Source organism: Epinephelus lanceolatus, chromosome 6, assembly GCF_041903045.1.
Source record: "Epinephelus lanceolatus isolate andai-2023 chromosome 6, ASM4190304v1, whole genome shotgun sequence".
Lineage (NCBI taxonomy): Eukaryota > Metazoa > Chordata > Actinopteri > Perciformes > Serranidae > Epinephelus > Epinephelus lanceolatus.
Genome location: NC_135739.1, coordinates 5,531,893 through 5,549,252, shown reverse-complemented (window position 1 = coordinate 5,549,252; position 17,360 = coordinate 5,531,893).

The window sequence follows — 17,360 nt, the reverse complement described above, 5'->3', positions numbered from 1 at the left end:
CCAGCTCTGATGAAGGCCGCTTAAAACCTTTTCAAACCTAACAAAAAAAAAAAAAAAAGCATTTTCAGGATGAGTATCCCTTTGGAATGATGCAGCAGCAGCTCTAAACCTCTATCACATCATAGTACAATATGTGAACATTAACTCTGCAAAGGTTGATTCTGATAAAGTGAAGCAGAACAATATTAGAGAGGTTTTAGTACAGAAAATTCAGGCGACCTCTCCAAAATTGCACCATGTTTGCATGTGATTTTTGTCATGTACAATCCTATATCTTTCATTTTTTGTTTCTGTAAATCCCTACTGATGTTTAGGATATACACATACAACTGTCCGTTTCGTTTTTTTTCCTCCATTTCCCACTCCAAACTGACCAATATGCACCTACTACATTTGAACCTGAGTTTCTATTCTGAGCTTTGGAGGCCCGTATCTCCGTGACGGCTTGGTCGATTTGAGTGATTGACACCTTGTTTGATTCATTAGAGCCAATAGAATGACACTATACCCACCAAAACGAGATTGACAGCACTGTAAGCCAATCAGAGTCAGCAGAACACATTGTGGGGAGATGTCAGCTGCTGTGAGTGGCCATTGTTATGCTTATCCTTGGAAACTCTGGCCGCCAAGTTTTCCGCCCGGACTCATTTGAATGACGGACAACATGTCGGTCAACGGGAAGCGTGATTTAATGGCAGAATGAGCTTTTCACGGCAAAAACAACAAGGTAAGAGAGATATTACCACTATATATCGGCAAATCGATTTCTGTTGTTGTTGTTCTTTGGCCTGTAGCTCTCTGAAGCTTTGGTTTAGCGTGCTTTGGTGCGTGTGTGGAAACAGAGACAGAGTCTCAGCTTTCATTTGAGATGAACGGCGAGTGTTTTGATAACGTGTGGTCGAGTTAGAGCCCGAAATATACTGAGTGGGTCGAGATATTGGTGCTGTATGGAGTTGGATTTGTTGTTGTTTATTTAGTTGTTGTTTGAGCTGTGTTTGGGGCATGTAAAAGGGTTTTTACAGCCTTGTAGCCCAGGTTCTGCTGTTTAATTTGATGTGCAACATCTCTATATTCTTCGTGATCAGTGCATTGTTTCACTCTGTGTTTGCAAAGTTGCTCTCAAAGTCCCCTAATTGGGGGATGATGCACAATGGACTACAGGACAGGTAGAGTTTTTTCTTGGGAAAACATGACTTTATTCTCATGACATTATTAGTCTGTTTTCATAATATTACAACTTTACTCTCTGAGAACATAAATATGTGGGAGGTGTTTTGAATGTGCAAGATGTTTTAAACATGAGCAAAAATCTTGCTGAAACACAAACTATTAAAGTCCAGGGATTTATATATGAATTGAAATGAATTAATGTACGATGAGCACATTTAAAGATGTAACTTCCCCAAACAAAAGACACAAATGGGGATGGAAAAGTGAACTATGCTTACATGTGTGTTGATCTACAACACAGTATGCCTGGGAAACTTATCGCATTCTATTCCATTATATTTTCATAGTATGAGTCATCACCTATTGTGCTTGACGTTACAAAGCTTTTCAGTTTCTCTTTTGTTTTTTCTTACTGCCGCTTTTATTTTTTAAAGGCATGACTGCTCGCTGGACTCGCAGATGCTACCATGTTGTATCATCTTGACATTGGGCAACATCAACATCATCAACATCAACATACATGTATAGTTCTGAGGTGGCAATCTGAATCATTCGTACTTCTCTGCTCTGCTCTTCTCTTCTCTACAGCATAAGACAGCAGGATTTGCTAACTGTGAGGAAATGCCCGTGAGATTGTTCTAAATTCTACGTTGTGTATCGCTACGGTGATTCTAATATTTAGAGTTTCTTCTGCTCTTAAGTTCTCTTTGAAGTGCCGAGTTGAACCTGCATCCTGTTTCATTTCTGCTGAGTCTTCAGCTCCCTGCTGCTGGAGTTTATCTAAACACTGTTGTGCAGGTGAAACCAATCTCCCCCTGTCTCTTTAGGACACTTTCCCTCCTTTCGCTTATTCCTCTCTTTCTCTCTCTCACACACACACACACACACACACTGAATCTCTCCCAAGCTTAGCTGTGCTTCACATTTCTCTGACACACTTTCCTCTAAGTCTCCGGCAATGATTTGAATTCAGATGGCAGATGAGAAAGTAAAAGAACCAGCTGATACAAAGACAGGGAATATTTTCCTTTAAACTCAAAAAAAAAAAAAAAAAAAAAAAAAAAAAGCCCTCATCAATTTCTTTTTCTATCCATTCTCATGTGGCAGTGAAAGGTCGGTCGTCTCTCTTCCATCCACACAGCATCCATATTTCATGGTACCGATGCAAATGCTCTCTGTAGCTTGAATATTGAAGAGGAAAAACGGCAGGAGGAAGGTCATCAAATAGAAGCAACCGAGACGGCTCCACCATCACTACGGAGATGGCCTCCTTCTTGTCCTTCTAATGTGATCATTCACGCAGACTGTGTGTGGGTGCAGGTGTGGGTCTACACAGATGCATGTGCTTGGGTATTGTGAGCACGTACTCGGGGGTCAATCCGGGAGAAAGACAAGGTTTGTCAAACACAATGAAAATACATGCGCGGCCTTTTAATATTTTCTTCTTCATCAAAAAGGTTATATTTTAGCCTTAAACCAACCCTCACCCACTGTATTTAGATAAAATGCCACCTTGAGAACAAGTTGCACTCAATAAACTATTGATCTGTTGGCAAAAAACAAACAATATCTCTTTTCTGTGATAGAAAGCAAATTTCAACCACTTGTCGAGTCCGACCAAAAGCAAAATCCCCTGGAAACCCTGGTAACTATTGTACCAAAGTGCAAAGTGGCAACTTCCTGGTCAACTTGCCTTTCACCTGCTTTAATCATGTGTGTGCAATACCTGCATGCTGGCTTGTTTATGCTAGGTGAGGGTGTGGCTAACTTTCAGTTTAGCTTGTGTGTAAGTTAGAGAAGCTGCAGTGAACATGAGAAGATGGTTGACATCAGCAAGTTTCCAAATTAAGAAGATAAAATAACAAGTTCCATAATGTGCACTTTAAGCCATGCCAACAGCAGGTCCAACACTCTGGACCAAACTGAATTATCTCAGCAACTGTTGGGTAGATTTATGTTGACATTTTGTAAAGGTATTCATGGTGTCCATAAGATGAATTTTACTTTAGTGATCCTTTAGTCTGGCATTTCCAGACTAAACCCAAGATGCAGCAGTGGTTCTCTTGCAAAAAAGTGTCAGGGATTAACTTGTTTGTGGGGGGAGGTGAACACTGTCATTGAAATGGCCCCACAAAAGAAAACACCACAAAAACATTAACGGTACGTCACAGTGTGATTCAACTTTTAGTGATATAAAAGACAAACATAATTTGATAATTGGTGCTCTAGAGGTGAAATACGACTATACTTCAGCTGTGGAGGAGCTCACTGGACCCATTAAAACCACAGATGATTTGCAGGCTGTATGTGACTCTTGCAGAATATTATTACGACAATATCTCAGAAGCTTGTGTTAAGTGGAACGGATTGGTACATAAGTGAAGACAATGTCACTGCTGCCAGGGTAAAAAGATGTGGCGAATCAACTCCGACTGGCTGTGACAGAAAATGGAGCATCATGGGGCATGAGAGTCCTGCGAGATGGAGTCTGGGCTTTGAGGTGCGTTCACAAGTTTTTTTATTTGTTGGAGATCTTTACAACAATTCATCAAAAGAGCAAAGCAGGCAGGCCTTATTGCATGATACAAAATCAAATCCATCATACAAATCAAAACATTTTCAGTGTGTAGGTTGTTAGCTCAGAGGTTTGGCGTATATGCCAAAAAAAAAAAGGTTTCCAGCTCTGAATAAACTGCCCCAGGGATGATGTTTTTCGGTAGGAAGTTAGGATTGCACTGGTTCCCTTGTCAAAAAGCCTATGGGATTTTTCTATTGGATTTTGGAATCCAATAAAGGAACACCACTTTCATGATTATTGAAGCCTAAATGCAATTGGCAGAAGTAAAAAGCAAATGTTAGGCTATGAGCAAACTACACTGTGATCGCATGACCTAATGTCGCCGCCATAAGAAGAATGTAACGCCATGTTCGGCACTTCTTGGCATGATGACGTTCTTTAGTCTCATTTAGCCACTTGTCAGCAACCGCCTTTTTTAAGACACACTGAAGCTTCAAATTTCACTAGTGGGGTATTTACTGACATATTTTATGGTGTAGAACAAAACGTCACCCGTCTAACCAAAAACCAATTTAAAAAAAATGCTAACTCAGTCCTGTGTTTTAGGACTCATACCTGGGGCACTCTATATGTGCAGTATCTTTACAATCATTTTTTGGGCAATGGGTGATTTCTTTGCCGTAATACTGCAAGTGGCCACTGGGAAAAATTGAAAGAGCTACTTCCTTGGGGGCGTGGTCATTGTTAGCATACTTACATTAGCATTTAGGCCTAGTCCACACGAGCACGGGTATTTTTAAAACCGAACTTTTTTGGCCTCCAGTTTTTAAAAAAATCTGCGTCCATACGAGCGGTGTAATAAAAATACCTCCATCCACATGACACCTCAAATTCCACTATCAAGCAATGTAATACACATGCCAAAGCAGTAGGTGGCGATGTAACTCCTAACTGTAAGGCCATTGTAGCCAATCAGAAGGCAGTAAAACGTCATTACTGGAAAAACAACAACAAGCGTACTATTATGCAGCAGGAGCAGTCTCCGTAATAGCACACTCTTGCGCCTCTGTTGCTGGATGTGGTTGAGTAGCGTTAGTTGTATGATACAGTCACAAAGTGCTGATATGCTGCTAAATAGCAGCAGTATTTTGTTTAGGTCCATCCTCAAATCGTCTCTTGCACACACTGGATCGGGTAATAACACAGCTGTTTTCTGTTTACGTCGCACACTGTGACGTCATACAATGGAGACGAGACAAAATAACTGCGGTTATCCTGTCCACACATGACTACTGACGCCGGACTTTTCCAAAAAGTTCACCCTGGACTCTGGTTACAAATAACTCCGGTTACAGGGGCCCAAAACTGCGGTTACGTGTGGATGAAAGGCCAAACCGTGATCAAAGAGTCATGGTGTGGACAGCCCCTTAGTTGAAGCACTGCTGTGCCTACAAGCATGGCTGTAGACTCCTTAAATTGAGTGACAATAATTTTTCCTTTCCTGCTCCATTCAACAAATACCAGATTTCCCTTGTACAGTAATTAGGCCAGATGTCTACAATGGTAATGACTATACAGGTAAAACCCGATTCATTATATATCATCTTGTTGAGTTCAGACTTTCTTTGTCTGTGACACAATGTGGCTATTTTTAGATTGAGTTTGTGGGGGAGATACAGTAGCCAAACAAAGGTAATGCTTTTAGACTTGGTCCCTGAGTAATTTTTCAACGACGTGAATGAAAAACACTCCTCGCACTGCAGGCAAATGACGCACATTCATACATGGATGAAAAAAGAAAACAGTCCTCCTCCCCTGCAAACCCACTCTGCCATCTATCCGGTGGTTAACCTTCAGAGCACTTCTCATACCGCTTTTTCCTTTTTCCCCCCATCTCTCTTCTTTCTGTTGTACCACTTCTCATTTTATTCAATCTCAGGAAAAAAATGGTGCTGTTTCACCTTAGCTGTTGTGTTTTTTTTCTCCCATGAATACATTTTCTGAGTCAAATGCTTTCAATTTCTCCTGGTAATCTTCGGCTACCTAATTCAAGGTGGCATCTGAAATACACAAGCGCTCCTGTCTCGTATTGTTTCCCTCGCCCTTTCACTCGCTACAGTAATAGAATGTGGCTTTCCATCACTCGCAGTGCCACACATACAAAACGTATGCACTTCACTTTCACATATATACGCACAATAAAAAACGCCACACGTCAGACAGGAGCTCATCCATTAGTGTCTGCCTTGACACTTCTGGCCCGCTGCCACCTGCCCAAACCCCACCCTCCTCTCACACACTTCAGTCTGGAGACACACACTGAGACAGGACATCAAAAAGGATGAGTTTTAGAGCATTTTCATTTAAGAGTTGCACTTCCATTTTATCACTGCTGGTCTCATTTGCACAAAAAGGCACGGTGATAAAGTAGGGCAGTCGATTTTAATTTTCCCAGCTCTGACAAAATAATATGGGGAAATAATGACGTATTCAATAAGTCATTAGTCTGGCGTCAAAAGGGGCTCCACTTTTGACACGGGAAAAGTGCCATGTATCGGTGCACGTAATGCAAGCGCGTGCGCTCATGCGGATCTGACAGCTGCTCTAAGCAGTAATCACTGGTGTGAACATCATCATTCAAAGTGCATGGGATGGATAGTGTTATTTGTTATGCTATTTGTCAAATGTCACAGTGACACCAAGCCAGATTGTAACAAAAGAGGGAGACATTTGTACATGTGGGACAAGAGGGACAGACGCCGGGCAGAATGCAGAATGAGAAGTTAAAGGGGGGGAGAGAGAGAGAGAGAGAGATATGAAGCGGGCGGTGTGTCTGGCTCAGTTTTCAGTGTTGAATCGGTGGTCTGAGTCTCAGGGGGGAAGCAGAGCGTTGCTGTTCCAGCAGGTAACACAGCTAACGCCAGCCAACAAATGAAGATGAATGCACTTAATCTCTCTGCTGCCAAAACTACACCTTAGACACACACTCACAAACAGACACCTGAAGGCCCTCACACACACAAACACACACACATAAGCCATCAGTCTAATACAGACTTCAGTGCCAAAATGTTTACACTTTACATTAAAAGAATACTTGACAAATGACCATTTGTGTATCAATGACTCACAGCGTGTTACCTGGAATTCATGCAGAAAACTTTGTTTGTCCCACATGCCTCTACGGTACACAGAGAATCAAAAACCAGTAAACGTTGTTGATGAATTGAAGTAGACAGGGACCAGGTTTAACAACTGCAAAACTATATCAAAGCATCCGTTTACAAACTCTCACACAACTCGTGCAGTATAATCCAAGTCCAGGCGTCGACAACATTTACTATCGAAAGAGCCATTTTTGACCAAAAAAAAAAAAAAAAAAGACTGGCGCCACAAAACATTTGCTATAGGAGCCTTATAAGGACAACAACACAGCCTATTAAATCTAAATCAGCATTATCAACATTACTAATAGCTCTAAATTAGCATTCATTAATGTGTTTAACTATCAGGTGGGCTGTTGATGATTTTTTTGGTACTTTAAATGTGCAGCACCAGCAGTGAAAGCAAATTAATCTATTCGCGCTTTTTAAATTTTCTATTCTCCTCCTAGGCTTTTCCTTTTTCGGATTTGGAATCCTTAGATAGTCTAGTTTGGGAGAATCCAGACTAGTCATTGCTAATGAGGTTTGGCAACATTTAGAGGAAAATGAATCAGGCTGTAGACATATGACACACATTTTAGTCGCCAAAATGTCAAACTTTTTTCTTATTGTGGTGCATAAGCTACACAATTTTACAGTTGGACAATGTAACAACCACTTAAGGTTTGCAATGATGAATGAAAATAAAATGTTTTGTTTCCTTTGTACAGGCACTGGAAAATAAACTGGATGACCTCTGTACTACATCAGTTTCCAGTGGGATATCAGGGACTGTAATATCCTTTGATTTACTGGAACTTGAAACTGGTTGACTCTTTCGATATGATCTGATTGAGCAGAGGAGTCTGGCGAGACAAGGAGAGAAGGCATGTGCTGTATGGTAAGTAAGAACCAGTGTGTCAGTGGGATTGTTAGCTGCTGTCCTGCTCCTGCTGTGGATCACTGCTACACACCGTTCTGAGGTGGCTGCAGAGCAGTGCTGTGTTTGGGAGAAGCGACCATGTGGCTGTCAGAACCATCCAGAAACATGGACAATTACAAAGCAGCAGCCAACAATGTAAAAAGACAATAATGGAGTTGTATGTTGTAGACAATTAAATGATTAAATGAATGATTGACTGATAAATCGTCATGATTTAGCAAAATTGCATGTGTTTGGGAAGTACTGAGCATACGACTGGATAAATAACACTATAACACACATTATACTGCACGAGTTGTGTGAGAGTTTGTAAATTGGTGTTGTTAAATGTGGTCCCCATTTATGTCAATTCCCGAAGAATGACAAGGTGAGAAAGTATTATAAAAATGGTCTTTTTGCAGGTGAAGTATTTCTTTAATTTCAATATTTCAGCCTTTGAATAATTAAAACTTTGTTTGTGACTGCTAATGAATGCCTGCAAGTGTGTGTGTGTGTGTGTGTGTGTGTGTGTGTGTGTGTGTGTGTGTGTGTGTGTACTGAAGTGTGCGTCGAAGGAAAACTAGAGCAGGGCCACAGATGCTTGACAGCGGGACAGTCTCATTATCCTGGTCCAGTGTGAGAGGCTAGCAGCGACCCCTGCCAACCCCGTATGTCACTCAGAAGTTGCCTTTGGTAACAGAAGATTAGCCTGATTGGCTGCGGGTGCTGTGACAGGAGAAGGCTGATTAAAATGTCTTATAGTGTGAGAAACTACACAGTGAACGTGTGCAATTCAGCGGACAGAGTTTGGTTTTTAAATAGATGCAACAATGTACAGATTGTACGTGGGTGAACATGCAGCATTCAGCGCTTCCATTGATCTTTCCAGGGTTTTTAACAACCAGGCCAGTCGCCAGAAGAAAATGTTTGCATTGTACCTTTCGGCAAACCATAAATATGTTACATTTGTGGGTTTCCTACGTATCATATCAACATTTTTAAAGTGATGTAATATATAAGCTGACTTTTTCTTTGGGAGGTGAAGTGGATGGTGGATGGCTGCTAGGCAAGATGGCTTCTGGGTGTTTTTTGGTAACCCTTTGTGGCATTTCCACCTGTGTTTGTGGTACCAAACCATGGCATTTATTACCAAACTTCAGTATTTTTAGCAGCACATCACGGCGTTCCCCAGTGGTGTTTGAGCCACCGAACCTGGGTGTTTTTGACTAATCCGTCCCTGCGTTTCCAGCTGCTTTTGTGCCACCAAATGTGGGTGCTTCAGGCAAAATGTGAACCATAATTAAGTGGTGTCTGTGTCTAAACCGAAACACACCCTCACCACAATATTGTTGAGAAATGTTAGGTTTCTCAACAACGATGATCCATGTACGAATGTAACATATTTGTGGTTTGCAGAAACATGCAAGGCCTTCATTTTTTCTAGCGATTGAGTTGTGACAACTGTAGATAAACTGTGAAGATCAGTCACTGCATTTGCTGAATCTCCCATAACCCTCCCCATATCCCAGCTCCTGACAAGCCCTCGATCTCCCAGCAGGACCTCATTGCCTCTGCAGAGCTGTGAAAACACTCTCAGCCCACTGAGAATAGATGGCAAGTGGAGAGCGTCCACAGTCTAATTTTCCATGACATTTACATCAGGATCTGTGTTGAGACCGCTTCACTGTACCACCTTAACGTCTTCCCCTATCAGGAAAACTCTCGCCTGAAAAATGTCATTTCATCCCCTCCAATTCCCACCCTGCCCATCTTTCATAATGTTAGTAATGGTTATGTAAAAGTCGGGTCAGGTTGCAGCATACAGTAAAAAGAGGCCTGTTAGGGCCCGTGTTGGTCTTGCTCCAATCATTTCATAGTATTTTGGAGTGATTAAATTGGGCTTATGATGCAACAGTCCAGATGACCAGGACTTACAAGAATGTGAACAGACGGAGTCATTCATCACAGCCGTAATCCTCTCATCCTTTTATTAGACAGTCACTCCACTGCGCTGCCATGCAACCCCCGCATCATCATGCATGAGCACCTAGCATGGGAACAACACACGATCAGGGATGATGCAGCAGTTCTCAAAAGCGGATACAAAAGCAAAAAGAGAGGCTCCTAGGCCAAGGGCCTGTTTCTGTTTAGTGCTTCTGAAAGCAAACATCATTTTGGGAAGGTCTGTTGAGCGCTGAATGAATTAAGCTTCATGAATATTCACAAACCTCTCCTCCTCTCGCTCTATCCTACTGTGATCGCTTAACAGCACGTCCAAAAAGCCTTAGATCTTTGCAGGCGCCAACTTCCAAAGGGGCTCTAAAAACTTATTAGTACAGTGAAACTCGACATGTTTATTTGTTGAGAGAAATATTCATGTATTTGGAATGAGACATGAAAACTTGCCGGGAACATACCACACCAAATCACATTAATCTGCGATCACAATTATGGGATCAGTGTAATTGTTCTGTGTGGGTGTTCTGACATCCATTTGTGATGGTCATTATTTCTGTCTGTCTGTTGCTATGGAGATAGGTTTCTAATTTCATGCCTCTTGACACGGTCTACGAGTCGCTTGTTGCCACAATGATACCTGGTGCAGGTTTGTTTTCTGCTCCACTGATTGTTTAGCATGTATGTGAAGCCTCACGCTGCTGCAGTGTATCTATGATGTACTGATTTTCACTGCACACTGCTTGTCTCTCCATGTTGCTATAGTAGAGTGTGATGTGTTGCTCTGGCCATTGTCCTCACTGCTCCAGTCACAGCAGCTGCTCTGCTCTTAAGCTGGCCACCAGTGGGGAACTCAGTCTTTGATGTGAAGCATCTTGATGGCTCTCATTCAGCCTCGGGGCTTAGCTTTACAGCTTCACAGTGACCCGGACAACAGTCGTGTCAAAGAAATACTGCAGAAGGAATGATATCATACCTGTCTGTAGGACAACATGCACACTGTAGTATCTATACTTCCTGCTTTTAGTACTACCACTACCATTAAAAATGCTATTAATATGGGATTTACTGTTCTTACTAGATTTATGCTATGCTTATGTTAAGTGCTGTCCTTGACAAACTCATACCTGAAGCAGAAGCCAACACAATTATGCTCCTACAGTCTATGTAATAGTAGATATTTGAACGTTATGTAATAATTAGGAAGAAAATAAGAAGTTGCTGCACTGGGTTAAGGCACCATGTAATGATGTAAAAAACAAAATCAGTAATAAGTAATGCTGGAATGGAACGAATCGGTAATAGTGACTGTCGTCCATCCTCTGTCACCTTGTTTGTTGCTGTTGAAACTTTTAACTCTGCCCTTGTACGTACAGTAGAGGGAGTATAAATGAGCCTTAATGCAGAAGTAATGTAACAAGTAGTGTATAGTGAATTACTTTCTGCAGCGAGAAAATATTTAAAGGAATGCATTATACTCTTTCAAGGTAATGAGTATTTGTAATTCATTATTTTCTTTGAGTAATGACCTCAACACTTGCTACAGCAGCTGTTTAGCTTAGCTTAGTATGCTGGGAGAGGAAAACAATTAGCCTGGCTGGGTAGTAAAATCCACCTACAAGCACTTCTAAAGCTCGATAATTAACACGTTATGTCTTTGTCTGTTTGGTGGTAAACAAGCAGTCGGTTTTTGAGAGTTTTTTTTTTTTTTTTTACTGAAAACAGCTGCCTGCTGCAGCTGGAAACAATGCAATGAGTGTGATGAGAGTGAACCAAAACAGTAAAGTTTAGGGGTCTGAAAAACCAAACTAATTAGCTGAAAGATGCTAAAATGCTGTGTAAAGCTGAGGGAAACTGGAGCTAACGGTAACTACTTTATGCAGTGTTGGGAAATTTAATCTTTTAACAATGCATTATATTTGAACTCTTCATATGTTTTGTATGCAAAATCCCAATCTGCAAAGTAACTAGTTACTATAGCTGTCAGATAAATGTCATGGAGTAGAAAAGAATACCTGACTGTGGAAGGGCACCCAGCTGTCAGAAGAAAATGTTTGCAAACCAAGAGCACATTGCATGTATACACTTAATACATATCATATTAACATTTAGTTAAAAAGTATGTAAGCTTTCTGTATGAGTGGACTTTTATAGGGCTCCCCCCTGAAAGTTGGAGTTTTGAAACATCAGTCAGAGACCCCTCAGTCGACTGAGATGGGCTTTTTCTTTTCTGCTAGTCAGTGTGCTGTGCAGGGTACTTCTGGGGACGTTTTTATGCCTGGATTTCGCTGCAGAGTGAGCGCTCCTGACTTTCACGCTGCTCTTTGGTAAAAGCAGCTGCATACATGATGCAGCAGCCCAGAGGAGGAGAGGCTTTGCACCGTAAAGGCTCTAAGATAACATGAAGTTCTCTTTTCTGCTTAGAAGTGGTGAATTAAGAGCTACCTAGTGCAACACAGTATTTGTCTATTGTTTGATATCTAGTGTCGGCAAAAAATGTTGGTGCACATTTCTGACCTGTTCCCACCTCCGTCCCTCCTACCTGTGCAAGTTGGAAAGAGGGAGGAGAGAAGGTGTGGAGTGGGTTTTACACATTCAACAACAATCAAATGAGCCCCTCTCCTCGCCCTTAAATGCGCCGCGCGAAGGCGTAATGAGAGTTTACCCAATTTGCCATGGCAGAAGAGAGCATCAGCGTCAGATGGCCAAACTTCTCCCAGGAGGAAACTGATGTTTTGGTCCAGGAGGTCCAAGCTCGCAGTGTCCGAATATATGGAACTGCCAGCAGACCTCCACAGGTTTCCATCACGCGTGCCAAACGGTGCCAATCCCCTTTGATCTGACATCAGATGTGACGGGACAGTCGATATAGAGATACATTTATGTGCTGATTGCAGATAGTTGCATTGAATAGTGGTTTTGTGGGTAGCCTATTTATTGCATCGTTAATGTGCCTGACATTCTGGAAACCTGCCTGTGAGGTTTTGGTGACGTGTGTGCACTGTCCGCCGGTCAGCCAAACTTCCTCTACACCGGCTGCGCTCCGCCTGCGCTGACAGTAGACCTGGTTTCAGCTGGTGAGCTTTTAGCGCACCTTTGGCGAAGCCTTTTGGCATGAAACTGTCACTGCGCCAAGCTGCATCTGTCGACACCTCCCCCTGCTGCGTCACCACACCCATCTCAGCGCACCTCGGTCTGCCAAACTACCAAACTGAGTGCGCCTTGGGTTACGCTGCTTGAAACTAGCTCTGCGCGGGGTACGCCACCCTGCACCACCCTGCGCCGCGCCGGGAAACTAAAGGCCATGATCTTTGTCTACTCATAACCAAGTGTTTTTTGTGACTAAATCAAACCACGCATTAACTATAACCTTGTTAAAATGTAAAGTTTCTATGTACTATTTATTGGTTAATGGTCTGCACTTTTTGTATCTCCGAACTCTTAGTGCCGTACACGCCAGGACGTACTTTAAGGTCCTAGGGCAGAGGTCTTTTGTCTGTTATAGAGGCCTGGCTGAAAACTAAAGGGGACAGAGCGTTTGCTGTCAGGACCCCGAGGCTCTGGAACAATCTGCCCAAGGAAATAGGTCGGCCGAGTCAGTGATCTCTTTTAAGTCCTTTCTTAAAAACATACTTTTATCAAAGAGCCTTTCCTTTCTCATGTCTTGTCTGTTTTAATTATTGACATGTAAAAAGCACTTTGTAACTCTGTTTTGAAAAGATTAAAGATTATTATTTTTAGTCTTCCAACCACTCAAAGTGCTTTGACACTCCATGTCACATTCACTCATTCATTTGGGGTTCAGTATCTTGCTCAAGGATACTTTGACACATGGACTGGAGTGGCTGGGGATCGAATGACCTGCTCCACCTCTGCTCCACAGCTGCCCACATACAAATGCTGCAAATCCATTGTTAACAAAAATGTACAATACCAACATTTCTGGCATTTGGTTTTGAAAAGGTCGTGGAAAACACTCGAGTCATGCACACTTACGTGCACTAAAGCAGAGTACTTGAGTAAATGTACTTAGTTACATTCCACCAGTGTTTGAGGCTGAAGTTTGTGATGCCTATTCAAAAACAAGCAAAGATAAGATCAAACTTCTGACATAGCAAAAGTGATTCACTGGGAGACTTTTGTTTTACGTGCCCTGCTATGATACTGTGAAGATGTTCATGATATTGTGTCCACCCCCTGTGAGCCTCCAGCAACATGAGACCCATCTGAGGATCATCTATAAACGATATAACTGAATGTTTAATCCAGCTTTCATGTGGAAATCTTGCCCCTCTTTTTCCTCCATACACAACTTTTTCACAGGCTTTTGCAACAATGTGTCTTTGTCTTCCTGTGTGTCCTACACAGTGTGCGCAGTGTTACCAATATCTGCAAGACACACACGCAGCGGATACAGTTTTCATAACCTAAGGGTGACATAAGATATTCAAGCAGCGCTGCCCGAGCTTGTGAGAAAAGCTTAGCAGAAACAGGGTCAGAGTCAGATAAAGAATAACAGTGTTTGAATCTGAAGTTATTATGATGCGGGGGAGACAAAGGAGGAGAGCTGCTGTGCGAAAGAAAAAGAGAGCTTTCACATCACAAAGCAGGGAGACAGCCGACATGGCTAATAAAGGGAGGCGGAGAGGACGGGGAGAGGAGTGAGAGACGGAAGCTTTTAAGCCAAATGACTAGTTCAGACTGGAGGAAGGAGATGGTCGGATGAACGTGAGAAACACAGAGCCAGAGATTAATAGATGTGTGTAAAATGGCCAGGAGTGACACTTAGGTCACACTTGGAGCTTTGCCTCTGCCTCCCTCCCTCCCTCTCTGCCTCTCCTGTGTGTTTTCCAACACCAGCTCCTTTCATCCCTCTCCTCCTCATCTCTTTCCCTCTGGTCCTCTTTCCCCACTCTTCCCCTCCCTCCCTCCCTCGACCTCCCCTGCGGCTGTCCTGTGACGTTGAGCAGACGTGGAGGTTAGCATCACAGAAAGGATGGAGGAGGAGGAGGCACAAAGGGGGGCTGAGGCTGAGGAGGGGGGGCTTGGACATAAATAGACACTGACCTATCATGAACACACACTTGCAGTTCCCACACATTAACACACAGGCAGAGGGAATTGAACCGACTTAAACGCACACATCTCTGTATTTAGCAAATGTTACATACAGCATTAACGTAATCGCTTTTCTGTGTATTTTTGTAGGAGGATTAAAATAAAATGCCAACTACTGTAAGCTTAACAGAGCAGGCTGATGTTCCTGGAGGTTCGGGGAACCAATGTCATCTCCTCAGATAGCTACTCTCTTGCCAGTCTCTCCGTCTCTTCGACAAGTAGGAGTGCAGTCATATTTCAGGTTTGCACAGCATGGCTGTGCTCTGCTTCATCTGCCAGCAGTCCTGTGCTGCACAGCAGCAGAGCAAGGTTGCTACAGAACAAAGCTAACCACTGGCAGGCAGGACAAAAGAGGACGCACACACATGGGTGGATTATTAGACAATGGGCCCCTGGGCACAGACATGTAAAAGGCCCCACCACCTCTCCCACATAGGACTGGAAACACACACGCACACTCTGTGGTGATTTTGCTTCTTTTTTTGTCGTAGTCATTTTGTGTTGTTTTTCTGGTCATTTGGATCTTTTTGCAGTTGTTTTGTTTCTCTTTGGTGCAATTTGTGTCTTTTTCAGTCATTTTCTGTCTCTTTGTAGTCATTTTGGTGTTTTGCCCTAATTTGGAGCTATTTTGTTTCTCTTTGCGGTTATTTCGTGTCTTTTTTGGTCATTTTGAGCCTTTTGGGGTAATTTTTATGTCTTCTTTGGGCCATTTTGTGTCTATTTTTTGTATTTTTTTTGTCTATAGTCATTTTGTATCTCTTTGAAGTAAATCTGTGTTGTTTTGTTGGTTTTATATCTTTCTAAAGCCGTTTTCTATCTCTTTGAGGTTATTTGGTGTCTTATCTGATTGTTTTAAGTCCATTTTTGGCTCTTTGAGTCTCTCATTGAGGTCATTTTTTAACCGTAGTCATTTTGTATTTCTGGTAATTTTGTAGGGATATTTTCTGGTCATTTTATGCCTCTTTTGGTTGTTTTGCCACTTTCTGTAGTTATTTTGTATTATTTGAGGTTATTCTATTTCTTTTTTGTTTGTGTTGTGTCTCTTTGTAGAGGTTTTATGTCTCTGGGGTTCTTTTATAGGTTTTTTTTTACGGTTATTTTGCATCTTTTTGGTCATTTTGTGTCTCTGTTTTGGTTGTTTTTACCTCTTTTTGTAGTTTTGTGTGTCTAGTCATTTTGTATATTTTTGGGGTGATCCTGTGTTTTTTTTAAGTAATTTTGTCTCTTTTTTGGTCATTTTGTGTCTGATTTTGGTTATTTTGTCTTTTTTGGTCATCTTCTATCTTTCTGAAGTTGTTTTGTTTCTCTACAAGATCATTTTGGGTCTTTCTGGACATTTTATGTCCCTTTTTTGGTTGTTTTGAGCCTTTTTATAGATATTTCTCATCACGTCATTTTGTGCCTCTGAGGTAAATTTGTAGGGATGTTTTCAGTTAATTCTGTGTCTTCTTTGGTTATTTTGTGTCTCTTTTCAGTTGTTTTGACCCTGTTTGTAGTTTGTGTCTGTAGTCATTTTGTATCTCCGTGAGGTAATTCTGTGTTTTTTGGGGTAATGTTTTGGTCATTTTGTGTCTCTGTAGTTATTTTGTGTTTGTTTTAGGTTATTTTGCCTTTTCTGGTCATTTTACATCTTTCTGAAGTTGTTCTGTGTCTCTTTGATGTTATTTTGTGTATGTGGTCATTTTGTATGTATGTATGTATGTATGTATGTATGTATGTATGTATGTATGTATGTATGTATGTATGTATGTATGTATGTAATCGTGTAGGGATGTTTAGGTAATTTTGTGTCTCTTTTTGGTTGTTTTGTCCGTTTTTGTACTTTGTGTTTCTTTGCAGATCCTTTGTATCTCTTAGTTGTCTTTTGAATCTCTTCTAATTTGAGTGACATTTTGCAGGTAAGGGCCGGGGGGTCCACTGGGCGTGTACCTGGTAGGCCTGTTTGCATTCCATCCATGCACACACACTCATATGGATGCAAGAGAGCAGAATTCTGCTATTTCATGCAACAGCCACCCCATGTTGGATTGAAATTTAAACTGGTTTCTTAATCTCAGAGTCAATAACAAAGGGGTCCTTGCACTGGTGGTAATCCCATTTAGGTAGCTCCTAATCCTGTGATATAGATGGCCTGAGCTGGAGCAGACTGTACTAGATGCTAATGACGGAGTGTATTGACCGTGGCGGAGGCCTATTTTTAAACTGAAATTGTTACATAATTAAGAACGGATCGATAAGTCAATTGAAGGAGAAAGAAGAACAGTGACACAGCCCACATATAAACATGTTAACAAGTCCCAAGGGGGCTGTGCGCATGTACTCTCTTTTCATCACCATAAACACCCCCCCCCCCCCCCCCAATATACCGACACACATGAAAACAACCATTATGCAGAACACCCTGTGTATGAGTATTATGCACTGAGCAGCTTAAACAGAAGGGTAACTTTAATTTGTGTGTCTAAATATTCACTGGCTGCTCATAGCAACACAAGAAGGAGCAGTGAAGTGGCCTCAGCCCAATAAAAGGGAG